Source organism: Molossus molossus, unplaced genomic scaffold (assembly GCF_014108415.1).
Source record: "Molossus molossus isolate mMolMol1 unplaced genomic scaffold, mMolMol1.p scaffold_m16_p_21, whole genome shotgun sequence".
In the NCBI taxonomy this organism is placed as follows: Eukaryota; Metazoa; Chordata; class Mammalia; order Chiroptera; family Molossidae; genus Molossus; species Molossus molossus.
In genome coordinates this window covers 10,780,895-10,794,441 of record NW_023425357.1, presented here as the reverse complement: position 1 = coordinate 10,794,441, position 13,547 = coordinate 10,780,895, and the positions used below count along the sequence as shown (strand labels likewise).

Below are 13,547 nucleotides of genomic sequence, written 5' to 3'. Positions count from 1 at the left end.
GAGTGTAGAGTAGGGAGGTGCCCCAGTCTGAGCTTGTCTCAACCAACCATCCAACCCAAAGCCACTGAGATTACATACCACAGAAATGGGTCCTCCCCAAAGGGGAAGAGCCCCCCGCCCCCCCGCGGCAGAGTCCACAGAGATAAATGTCTGAACTAAAGGCAGGTGGGGCTCACAGGATAGAGGTAAGAGGTAGTGCTCCGCTCTCAAAGGAGAGCTTTTCAGCAGGAAGAGGAGGTGGGTGAGGCCTACTCTGAAATAGCTACCTTTAAAAGAGAAAACTTCCACTCCCCAAAGGCAATTTTTAAATTAGGGCAGCAGCAGAGGCTGGAGACCTGCCCTTCACTTCCTCTGGCCCCATCTGGCATTTTGCTGTGAAATGATCGGGCACAAGGGCCCTTCACCTGTCTGAGCTACAAAAACTCCATTTACTTTCAATGGCTTACAGCTGAGCTCAGGTTTCGGGGTGGGAGGGGAGATTAAAGATCGTCTGGTTTAAACTCTGATCCTTCAAAAAGATACCCAAGTGAGCCAATTCTGACCTTGAGGCTATGTGGCTTGGAATCCTAACAGGTGCCTAAAAGGGTCCAGTCTTTAGAATTAACATTTTAGCCTGGACAAATCGGCTCAAGGACTTCCGCATCCAGGTAACAGGAGTTTGGCATCTGAGGAGAAAACAGTCAGAAGGGGCAGTGATGGGGCGCTCCAGGCAAGCGCTACTTCTGCCCTGAGCTCCTGGGGCCACCCTGGGAACTCCACACAAAACTGCGAGGTGCAAAGAATGCTGCAGGCTAGGGGTGTCTGGAGGCTAGGCAAACACTCCCATTCTCCCTCCGCTCACCCTCTAGCAGACAGCTTTTTTTCCTGCTGGAATTAATAAGATCCATAAACTGGGCCTTGCTGGTGGAAGGGCAATGAGCCAGGCCGAGGAGGGAGCTCTAACAGCGGTGCGGGTTTCACCTGTGACAGGGAAACTCCTCCCTGCTGATCTTTCCCGTTTGGGGATGTTCTGATTCAGTGGTCCACCTGTCCGGTCAGAAGCCTTCTCCTGCTCCACTGAAAGCAAGGAGGGGTGTCTGGAGGGGGGCACCATGGCTAGGGTGAAATGGGTTGGTCTGGAAATCTATGTTCTTGAAACACTGAGGGAAACTGGAGCATGGGCCAGTGCTCACAGACATCCCCTCGGTTCACATCCGCTCTGGCTCACTGGCTTCCCACTCTCAGAGCCTGGTGTAAGACGATCCCTTTGAGGAGCAGGGTGAGTTTGGAGGCCGAGAATATAGGGCATTTATCTGCATGATCGATTCCTCTCATCTCTGAGTGGACCAGCACTGGCAGGGGGCCACAGAGGTGCTGGGTACTTGTCAGCCAGCCTGCCCTTTGCCGAGGCTCAACACGGCTCCTCTGTGCGGCCGGCCGGCAGCAAGCAGGGCTCAGTGAGTACTGGATGAGGGAGTGAACGAACCCGTCAGTCAATCTGGGAGGTGCCTCTGACCAGAAATTCCTGGCTTGGAGTCTGGAGTTTGCCAAGAAGTAACTGGTGGAGTTCAGGGTTATCTACTCTTACCCTCAGCTGCGTGTAAACAGGCACTGGCTCGACTTCCTGGCATGGCACTAGGATGGTGTTGGGGGCAGTTTTTGTGGTTTAAGAAATCATTCTGTATTTGGGATCTCTTTTTTTCTGTCATGTTTACTCCACTTTAGACCCCTTGGACACATGAGATGGACAGTATTAATAGTATCTTGGGCAAGTCTTAAAAACACAAAACAAAATAAGGTTCTATAGCCAAAGGGTAATTATAGGATTGGGAGGAACCAGTAAAAAGAGACTGAAACCTCTGACTCATAATTGCTCCATTAAAAATGGTGAAACCGTTTGCCCTGGCAGAGTGACAAGGCTAGACTCTCACCCTGGCTCGCCCTACCTACAGGCCTTCCTGGGGCTGGTACTAAGGCCGGGCTAAACCATACAGCAGTCATAAGGGGTGGCTGTCTCCGAGAACGGTGTGATGTCAGAGGAGAAAGGGGCCTACCACTTTCAGGGACAGATCTGACTCCTGGCTCTGTAACAACACAGGAGTGCTTGGCTCTGTGTATGGAGGTGGTGGGTGGGGGTGGGCTATAATGGGGTGCCATCATGAAAGTGTGGGTTGTTTTCCAGGGAGGGACTCAATATACCAGCTCAATATGCCCCATTAAAACTACTAAGGGGCTGACTGGGTGGGCGTAAGGTTTGCCCTAAGATAACTGTATAAGTGACCCATTTACAGAGCACTTTCTGTGTCCCAGGATTTGTTCTGAGTGCTCTACAGTCTATAGATAAGGCTCCACATGCTGAAGCATTTGGTAAAGAGCTGGTAGGTGTCAGGGCTGGGACCCATCTACCGTAAGCTCAGCAGGCCTAGTGCTGGGCTGCCGGGTGAGTCACGGGAGAGGGACGACAAGTCAGGTGACCCAGTGAGAATCAGAGCTATGCTGAGGTGTCCTGGTTACCTTGACATTCCTGTGATTCTGCCAAGGTAAGAAGTAACCTGAGGAGTTTGCCTTATATGGGCACAATGACAGATTTCGACACCACCACGTGTTAACTGATCCTGCATCAAATCCGTTCAGGACTGCATAGAAGATAAAGGTGCTCTGAAAGTATAGGAAATAACAATTTATGACAGGCTAATCACCGGTGACTCATAAAACAAAGGTTGCAGCCCAACTGCCATTGTGTGCTTTAGAGAAGAGGTGGGGGAAAGTTCCTGGCTCCCAGGCCAAGTGCCTATATCCCTCTCCTCCCCACACATGGCAGGGGAAGCCTGGCTTAGACATCTCCTTCTGTTCACAGGGTCAGGTTCAAGGCAAGGCCCAAGGAAAATTAATATCAGGCTGGAGCAGAACAGAAAGTCCTGTTGGGGTTCAGAGACTGGGCCTCACAGGATTCTAGAGTCATCCCAGCCTGGGCCCAACATGCTGGCACCAGACACCTCTCCCAGGCAGCCTGCAGTCCCCCCAGAGGGCAAGACTCACTGTTCTGAGCCTTCCCAAACATTATTCATACATTCCAATTTTAAAATGTATTGAGCGTCAGCCCGCAGACCAAAGAGTCTTGGGTTCGATTCTAGTCAAGGGCACGTATCTCAGTTGTGGTTTGATCCCCGACCCCGGTTGGAGTTGTTCGGGAGACAATCAATTGATGTCTCTCTCTCACATGGAGGTTTCCCTCTCTCTCTCTCTCCCTCCCACTCTACCTGAAAAATCAATGGAAAAGTATCCTCAGGTGAGGATTAAAAAAATAAAATGTATTGAGCATCTACCACATGGCACAAACATTCCTGCCCTCATAAAGCTTACGTACTGGTGGAGGAGACAATACACAAGAAAAGAAGGTATCAGACAGTAATGGTGCAGTAAGACAGGGAAATGCAGAAGAGAGTAACTAGAGGAGGGGGACAGCTGGGTAGGGGATCAAGTTTAGCCAGTCAAGGAAGACCTCTCTTTGGAGGTGACACCTGAGCCTGAACCAACAGAAGACGACAACCAAGGAGGAGGACATCATTCCAGGGGGTCTAGAGGAACAGTAGTAGGGGCTGGTGGGGGTGGCACAGAGGGAGGGTCTCACAGAGGGAGTAACATCACCAGATCTACGGTGTGGGAAAAAATCCCTGGAGGCCATGTGGATGGCAGGATTACAGCAGTGAAAATGGAGAGAACTCTGAAGATGGAGCTGCTAGGACTTGCTGTCCTTTGTCAAAGCAACCCCCCCCCCCAACACACACACACAGAGCCAGAAGGCCCCAGCATGAAGACACATCCAATGGGCAGACCCAGGACCCCACCCACCTTCTTCAGAAACACATCTGCCTGAGGGCGAACAATACACTTTTTCACAGGCAACAGCAGGGAACACTTCCTTCAGTGGAGAAGTGGAAGTTATACCAAAGTGATTCTCCAACTGCATTCCAAAAAAAAGCTCTGCCCTGAGGGGTACTGGCAGTGACAGCAGGTGCCCCCTACTCAAATTTAACCCCAGTAGCTCCTTTTTAAAATCTATTTTATTATATGGCAGATCCACATGAGACTCAACTTAAAAAACAGTTGGGCTGGTGAAAAATATCATTGCTTTAAATCGTAAATCCTCCATGCCAAATCAATTCCAAATGGCTGTGGCTCCTTACATGGCAGCCCCAACATCCCACCAGATCAGGGGAGGACAGGGCTCCGCCAGGCCGAGCTATGGAGGAGAAACGGGGAGTTTCTGGTCCCTCTCCTCCTGGCTAAAGCCTCTGATCCTCTCTGCTCTGTGGGTGGCAGACGCTGGAGGAAGGCAGACACTACCTGTGCTGCTCTTCCAGGCGAGGGGGCTGAGGCCCGCTCCCTCTGCAAGGTGGGGCAACAAACAAAGGGAAGATAGGGCCTGCGTCCCATCCCAAAGCTCCCCCAGCGCCTGGCCTCTGCCTACAGCCGGAACCTGTGGGGAGAACCAGAGAAAGGCAACCCGGATTCACAGCAGAGTGGCCCAAAGCAGGAAGCCGTTCTCCCCAGCGGGAGCAAACCCTTGCCATGACTTTCCAATTTCCACAGCATCCTCTCTTCTTGGGGGGCGGGGGCGGGACTAAGACAGAGAGAACAAGAAAGCCTCAGTTTATTTAACTAAACATCTAAGGTGAAGCTGACCTTCGTGTAGCGAGCTTCTCACCACCTCCTGTGGGAGCTGGACTTCATGACAAGTAAAGAGTCACAACCAAGAGTTTGGGGAGGCCCACAGAACCTGCCAGTCCTACCCTGGAGGAGTGCATGGTCCAGCTGCAGAGACACTGGTGAGCCGTGTGATCCGAGGACAGCGGAGGTCAGGTGACACCTGATCTGGGGCCCTGAAAGAGGAGAGCTACTCCCATAGGTGGTGACCTGGGAAGCAGGTCGTTCCATAGAGTGGAAACATCAAGAGCAAAAAAACATAAATATGCAGATGTTTGGGGACCCCCAAAAAGGGAGGTGACAGAAGATGGTGTCAATTGGGGTCAGAAGGTGGAGAGGCTAAAGAACTAAGATTTGTTCTCTGGGTACTGAGGGGACGGGAAGGTTTCTCCGAGTGACCTGGTTAGATATGCGTCTTAGAGAGATAATGTTCATGGAGACACTGAGGTGACTTAGGAAACTGGAGTGAAGCCAGTTAGGAGGCCGCTTTGGGAGACCTGAACACAGAGATGATGATGACGACGATGATGGTGGTGACGACAGTGGTAGTGGTACAAAGGGCACATGAGCACTAACACACTCACATCTCACCACAGCCTCTGGAGGCAGAGGTTATCCCCATAGAGTGGTTGAGTCACTTCCCTGAAGTCACAGCTCAAGGTAGCGAGTGGCAGCACTGTACTTTACACCCAGGCTGTCCGACGTTCGAATCTGTACTTTCTTTTTTTTTTAATCCTCTCCAGAGGATATTTTTCTATTTATCTTTTAGATAGAGTGGGAGGGGGAGAGAGAGAAACATCAATGTGAGAGGGACACATCGACTGGTTGCCTCCCGCATGACCCCGACCAGGGCCAGGGATGAACCGCAACTGAGGCACATGCCCTTGACCAGAATCAAACCCATGACTCTTTGGTCCACGAGCTGATGCTTTAATCGCTGAGCCAAACTGGCCAGGTCTTGAATCTACACTTTTAAGCACACACTATGTGGTCCTGATTTAGGATAACAGTAACAAAAGAAAGGGGAAAGGTTAGGATTCTGAGAGAAAGAAATACGTAAAACTTGATTCCCGTTAGAGACAGGGTGAGGAGAAAAGATGATTCCAAGGTTTCGGACTTGATGACTTATGGATAGGGCAGTGTCACACCTGGGTATGGAGAAGCCTGAAAAAGACTGGAAAGGGAGTTTGGTTGGGGACATGCCGAAAATGAAGTACGTGCTGCACAAGCAGCCAGCATTCAGAAACCGAAGTCTAAAACTCAGCAAGAAGGCCAATTGTTCACGTGCCTTCATTCAGTCCCTCGTGTAAACACTTCCCAAGCTTCTCCTATGGTCAGACGGTGCTGGTGCTGGGGATACAGGGAGAACTAAGACAAGGCTCCTCCATGAAAAGACCTCCCAGTCTCATGGAGGAAAGAAACATGTCAGTGAACAATCGCTCAAGAGCAGTGGTTCTCAACCTTCCTAATGCTGCGACCCTTTGGTACAGTTCCTCATGTTGTGGTGACCCCCAACCATAAAATTATTTTCATTGCTACTTCATAACTAATTTTGCTACTGTTATGTCTTAGGCGACCCCTGAAAAAGGATCGTTCGACCCTCAAAGGGGTCGCGATCCACAGGTTGAGAACCGCTGCTCTAGAGAGTGATAAGTCCATGAGGACTAGGCTCAGGGGAGTTATCCACAGAGGTGTGCGGCTTATGGCCGGGGAGGGTGGGTAAATAAAACCCTCCAGGGAAAGGACATTGTGGAATGTCCACATTTAAGAGTTGGGGAGAGAAAAATTATTCAGAGACTAGGAATAAGAAGAATCAGAGACAGGGAGGTCATGTCACGAAAGGCAAAGGGAGGCACTTTGAGTTTGAATCTGAAGAAAATGGTCAGAAGCATCATGTGTAATTGTGTAATTATATAAAAAATGTGTACATCTCTATTAACGAAACATACTGAAGTACTTATAGGTGAGGTCTGGGGTGTCTTTAAAATACTCTGAGGGGAGGGCGTGTGTTGGGAGAAGCTGAAGAAACAAGTTTGGCAAAATGCTGATAATTGCTGATGCTGGGTGATGGGCACATAAGGATTCTACTTTTGCACATGTGTGTGTGTTTTAAAAGGATCATGCACTGCAGAGGTTGAGAAGAGAGGGCAGGGACCACCGCTGGTATTTCCAGCACATGATACAGCATCTGGCACCTAAGAGATGCCAAATACATCCTGACTAAGGTGGTGCTACGCACACCCTCAGGGATGGCTGTCTCTAAAGATCTTGAGACAGCAGACTCAGGGGAGCTGTGGGGGCTGAGAAATATGTGGGAAGTGAGGAAATGGAATCAGTGAACACCAGGCCAATATCTAAGCACGTTTCTTTTTCCCAAGGTAGAACCCAGCTTGTGAGCCATCCAGCCCCATTCTATCTTCCTACAAGCGACAGATTTGACTGCTCCCACCCCCCTCTCCGGCTTCGGATTCCCACTCAGTTCCCTGTGTTCCCCTCCTTTCATTATCTAGTAAAGGCCGCTGAGGCAAATGGCCCTTTTCAAAGGCATATTGGAGCACACTTTACTATCGTCCAACGAACAAGCCATCTCTTTCTCGCTTTTCTCCTCTCCTGCAGAAGAACAAAGTTGCATTTAAAAGGAGAAACAGTCTCAGGTTTTGTCTCCCAAACAGAGAGAAGGTCCCAGGGGCTGGGACTCAGAACACAGAGTGGCTGATTCCCCAGCATCGCTCATGCCGACAGTGAAGGAGGTGTGGAGGGACATGACAGACAAAGCCCAAGGACAAGCCTGACAGCAGAGACAGGGCGGCCGTGTCGTTCTGGGTCCCATGGCCTGGAGAGCGCTGAGCAGCTATCGAATTCTGCTCAACCACACTGTGTAGCCTCTATCTTTCTCTAGAGTTTCCACGGTACTGACTTCTCTGCCAATGCCCCATAAATAACAATGGCCACCAAAGATAGCTCAGACTGTGCTTCCTTTCCCGGTATTGGCGTCTCCTGGCTCAGCTCAGGACAGGGAGATGAGTGGGCTGCCCCAGAATTCAGTACTACAGTTAAGCTGGGTTTCAGGAAGGTGGCCAGCCAGCCAAACCACAGGGCTCCATTTTTATGCTTTAAGCTATCCCTAGAAACAAAACACTTTATTGTCTCTTACGGTATAAGTTAATTTGACCTATAGGTAGCAATTTCTGTATAAAAAGGAAAAGTTAAAAAGAGAAAAAAAGGGTCTAGCCACATGTATCATTGTGCGGGCAAGGGCCTTCCTCTTGTCTTGATCACCCCTGTGTCCCTGCTGCCTAGACTTGTGCCTGGCACACAACCCATGGACACCTAGCTTGGTAAATATTTGCACAAAATAGGATGAATTCTGTTTTAACAATGACTTTCTCACCTCTCCAAGCAACAGTGATTATCTCCCCTTTTTTCCCCACTCGAAAAGCATCTTGTGTCTCACAACTGGCAGGCATGATACAGAACTCTTCAAGGACAGCTGGCTGCCTCGAAGTGTCCAGGGGAGCACCTCTCATGATCTTCCAGAGCACACAGCATAGCGTAGGGCCAGCTTTCAGATGGGATTCAACTGGCCTGCAGAGGTAGCCTGGGCCTGGAAAGTGACAGTGTCCTCTTTCTCAATGGAGGAACTATGGGTGATCAATCTCTGCTCCTAATACCCAGCAGAAGTACTGTCCATGGGAGATTCTCAAATAAATGATGGACAGATGGGTGGCAGGTTATTCTATCACCCTGAGTGGCTAGCTACTGATCTGCTCATTCAATAAATATTTATTGAACACCTCTATTTGCCAGACATTGTCCTGCATACTACGAACAGAGCAATGGAAGAAATAGATTCAATCTCTGCTCTCATGGCCTTCACAGTCTAATGGGGGAAGAGGTGGGGGATAGAGAGCAAAGGATGGTTAGAGGTAAAAAGAAAAGTGGAGGTAAGAGGCGTGCCACTAAGAGAGGGACAGATCCTAGGCCAGAGGGGTCAGGCCCAACTTCTCTACAAACAGGACTATAAACACAGATCTAAAGTGGGGATTTGGAGCCCTGGCAGGTTTGGCTCAGCGATTAGAGTGTTGGCCCATGAACCAGAGAGTCCTGGGTTCAGTACGCTAAGGGCATGTACCTAGGTTGCAGTTTGTCCCTGGCCCCGGTTGGGGTTTTGTGGGTGGCAACCAGTCGATGTGTCTCTCTCACATTGATGTTTCTCTCTCTTTTCCTTCCTCTCTCCCTCCTGCTCGAAAGAAATAAAGAAAGAAAGAAAGAAAGAAAGAAAGAAAGAAAGAAAGAAAGAAAGAAAGAAAGAAAGAAAGAAAGAAAAAAAGAAAGAAAAGAAAGTTAAAAAAATAAAAAATAAAGTGGGGATTTGGAGAGGAGAGGAGTTCCACAGGTAGGAAAGAGCATGGAGCCGAGGCAGCTGGTGTGCAGTGGTATGATGGAGGGGGGAGAGAACAGATCCTGCAGGGCCCAGTGAACCTCCAGATTCGATCCCGAGGGCAAAAGATCCAAAGCATTACTTCAAGCAGGGCTCCCTGTGGAGAGCAGATTGGAGGGGCCAGGGGTTGTTGCTCAAACTTCAGCATTGGCGCCTGGGCCACAGTGGTTCTCTGCTGGTGCCTCAGAAGCTGGAGCACTGGTTATGCTCCTGCAAACGGACAATAAGGCTGCTTCAAGAGAGTCAGGGGAACCTCAGGGCTTCCTGAGATGAAAAGCTACAGCGTGGGCCTTTCCAGGCCTGTCTGTGGTAAAGAACAGAAGGGCTGCCTGTTTACCTTCCACATCCGGCCCCAGAGGCCCCGCGTAGGTGGAAGGCTTCCCAGAGAGAAGGGCACAGTGGTGTTCCGCAGGACACATAATACCTCCTCTAGCCTCCTCAGAGGCACCATAGGCCCACTGGCCTCCCTCTGCAAAGTCTCCAGCCCACTTGCAGGACACTACTGAACAAGGCATTCAGCCTCTCCTGGCTTACCTTTATTACCCAGCAATGACCAGACTGTGCCCCTAAATCACATAGGCTCCATCCATCACCTTGTGTCTGAGATAATCAGGATGAGTAAGAGATTGCTGCCTCTCTCTAAGAAGCTTGCTTCCTAGACCCCTTAAATGTTTCAGATGTACATAACTAGCCAGTTGAACTTGCTAGAACTCAGGGTCAATATTCAAAGAGCAGCTGGCTGCAAACTTAAACATCATAAGACTCTAAGCTCTAAACATCGTAAGACTCTAAACATCTAAGCTCTAATACTTTAGTTCTTTGACTGCAATTTCCTGGTTGAAGGAAGGTTCCCAATCCTCATTCCCCCAACCAATCACTCCTATTAGGACTCCAGACCCCACAGGATGAGACCTCGTAAGACCTCTTCCCCACCCTCAGTAGACAGAGTAATAATTAAAACAGCCACCATGTACTAATCTCTGCAAAGTGCCAGATGCATCACTTCACTGAGTCCTGGCATAGATATATTTTATTTTATTATTTTTTTTGGTACGTGCCCCTAGCGGAAACCGAACCCAGGACTCTGGTCCACAGGTCGACATTCCAACTACTGAGCCAAACCGGCCAGGGCCTGGCATAGATATATCAATGACCCTGTTTTGTGATGAGGCTTTCTTGCTCAAGGTCTCTCAGGCGGTAGGTACTGGGCTAGGATCAGCACCATGAACCTCCTTGGCTTCATGATCTGTGTTCATGAGAAGCCAAGTCTACAGCCTCCATTGCAGGAGAGCCTGAGAACACATGCGGGTCCAGCTGCAGCCTCTGTGTGTCCAGGCCATGCACCTCGGCGGGTGTCCAGGCCCTTTTCTCTCCCTGCTGAGGCCTCTCTGCTGGGTGATGAAGAGCTGGGTCCATCCATCTGACCTTTCATCAGGAAACCCTCTGGTAGCGGCTGAAACCTCTGCCCAGCACCTCATCAGCCAAAGTGCACATGATAGAAAGATGGACTTGATTGAGCCCTTCTGATAGCTGGAGGCCTCTGCTGTCAGCCACAAAGAATGGGCTTGAGACTTTCACAAAGATCCTCCCTCTTGAGAGAAATTTCTAGGCTTATTAAAAAGCAACGATGTTGAGAAGGCAACACGCAAGCCAGGTTGGCCAAACTCTCACCATATGCTTTTCAGACCTGAATTCACTCCTTGGCTAGTTTCAGACCTTCAATTTCAAAAATATCTAGTTTATGCTTGTCGACAAAGGAATGTAGCTGGGCACCTCCCACCAGCAACACAGAAAACAACTCCCACTGCCATCACCTGTTCTTTGAGATGAAGCCATATATAGGCAGACTGAACCCAGAAGGTTTGGTCGGAGAGCCAAGTCAACACCCCAACTTCACAACACTGCTTAGACAGGTTCCCCCCAGAGGTGTCGCTCAGTGAGAGGAAGGTAAAATACCCATGGGCTGGCATGACTAGGCTGCTAAAGTAGGGATACCACCACCTCTGTCCCCTCCCATCCTACAGGACCCAAATCATAGGCATTAAGATGCTCTCCCATCCCTGAAGTCCAAGGAGCACTGAGAGCCCTGAGTCTTACTACTAGGGGCGGGAAGTGAGAGAGAACCAATAGCTCAGCCTTGACATAGGAGAAATAATCTAAAAGGAGAAGAGTACAGGCTGATTCTTGGTTCTGTCGTTTACTGGCTGAATGAGCTTGGGCAAGTCATATAACCTCTCTGAATCTGTTTACTCACCTGTAAGATGAGGGAGGATAAAAACACAAGGCTGATGTGAGGATAAACTGAAGGAATAGAGGGAAGAGTGCTATCGCTTTATGAGCTGTCACAGGATCTGTCCCAGCATCAGAAAAGGACACACTCCCACTGTGGTTTCACGTGACTGGGAGTGCAGTAAGGGCAAGGCTGGTTCTGTCTGTCCTCTCCACAGCTGTGTATATATACCCAGTGCCTAGAACAGTAACTGGAACAAAATAAATGTTTGTAGAATCCATGCTTTCTTGTTGCATTTAGAATAAAATCCAGTCCTCACTGGAGCTTTGCTCTGGCTGTGCTCACCTTTTTTACCTCATCTCACACCGCCCTCCCCACTCTGCACCAACTTCTAGTTCTGTCTTCCCACGCTCCTCAGGACTCCTGCCTGGGATGCTCCTCTCCCAGACCTGCTCCTGCTTACCCTCCACCAGGTCCCATTTCACTGTCACCATTTCAAAAAGAGCTCCCATAATGGCTCTTACCCAATCTACACCAAGTTCCCCACTTCACCCTCTTAAAGAGCTCTGCTCTTTTCCTTCATAATTTGGAACACTATATACTTGGGATTTTTGTTGTCATTGCTGGTTGATGCCTCTCTTCCCCTCTGGGCTGTAAGCTTCATGAAAATAGGAACACCTATTTTGTTCACATCTCTCTAATTGGTACCTTGTTTATATCACATACTGGATAACTGCTCTATAAATGTTGGATGGATGGATGACCCCATCTTCTCCGTTAATCATGCTGGGATCCCTTATTAAACAATGGTGAGAGAGCTTCTCCTCCTTATCAAACTGTTGCTCTACCTCTCCCTTCCCCTCCATAATTCATTTCCTTCCTCCTCCATTCATTCCAAATCCACCCAAAGGGATGCAGATCAAAACATAGAACCTCATGTAACAAACACCCCTGTGTAGCCCATATGGCTGGCAGTTCCCACTTATAAGAACTCCTGCTGCTCTGGTCTCTACCCTAATGAACCACAGGCTGCCAATCTGTGGAAAGACAGAAACTTTCTCATCCTAATCACTCTGGCAAAGTGCCAGCCCAGCTGGCATAAGGGGACAGGCTAGACTGATGATAGTCTCCACTGCCCAGCTGTTTTTCTGAGTGAAAGCCCTTTCCCTTGCAGAGTTTCCATCCACGAGAGGCAGTGAGCAATGCAAAGCATTACAACCATTTTTCCTCCAGCTATTTCTAGGCATAAATAACATCTAAGGACTCAAGGCCAGCTTGAGAAAACAATTGGGCCAGGAAATACTCAAACCAGTGCAGAGGCAACATAGCCCCCAAAAAGTTAAAGCTGAGGGCGATGCCTTTATGGAGAGTTTCCTAACTTTTCCCAGAGAGACAGCTCCAAATGCAAAGTTTGATAAGCACTCTTTTCTGAGACAATTAATCCCATTAATATGGGGCTCAATTAGAGCTTAGAAAAAATAAATAAATAACATGAATTTTTCAGAGTAAGTGTTGTTATTTTCCCTGAAAACAACTTGAGCCCAACTGGTGTGGCTCAGTGGTTGAGTGTCGACCCATGCACCAGGAGGTCACTGGTTGGATTCCCGGTCAGGGCACATGCCTAGATTGTAGGCTGATCCCTAGTGGGGGCATGTAGGAAGCAGCCGATCGATGTTCTCTTTCATCAATGTTTTTCTTTTTCTCTCTGTCCCGTCCTCTCTCTCTCTCTTTCTCTAAAAATCAATTTAAAAATATATATATATTTTAAAAGTCAGTAACTTTATTGCACACCTAGTATATCCCATTTTTCTGAAACCCATAAACTCTTCCCCTCATAATTAGTGCTATATTCTCACCTATCTACATAGATCTTAAAATTGGTCTCTTTCACAAAACCTGGATTACCAATATCTTCCAGAAGTCAAACTGAAGTGGCCAATCCTAAACGAGTATTTCTGTGCATCTGCCACTTGGGGGCAAATTGTGAACTGGAGTGAATTTTGAAGGCTGGCATTGTTCACTAGGTCACTACTGTGTGTGCAGAATAGCCGCCTTTGTAGAAAGTGTTCTTTGGAGCCTTCTAAAACAAAAACAAAAAAACTTTCCACTATTTTTGTTCACAGGAACATGGAGCCAGATCCTAAAAATATGTATATGTTGAGAGGAATTCTGGGGAGTCAACTCAGTTAT

At 48.7% G+C, this 13,547-nt stretch overlaps 1 protein-coding gene across 7 annotated transcripts in view; it reads right to left on the bottom strand.

Annotated features, from left to right (window-relative positions):
* The window catches only part of ACTN4 (actinin alpha 4), a 73,239-nt gene that overhangs the window by 39,785 nt on the left and 19,907 nt on the right, over positions 1 to 13,547 (bottom strand). The window contains exon 2 of one of the 7 annotated variants that reach the window (XM_036274335.1): positions 11,382 to 11,607. The exons of the other annotated variants lie outside the window; for them this stretch is intronic. The gene's annotated coding sequence lies outside the window, so the exon portion shown is untranslated. The remainder of the gene's footprint in view (positions 1 to 11,381; positions 11,608 to 13,547) is intronic. 7 annotated transcript variants of the gene reach the window in all.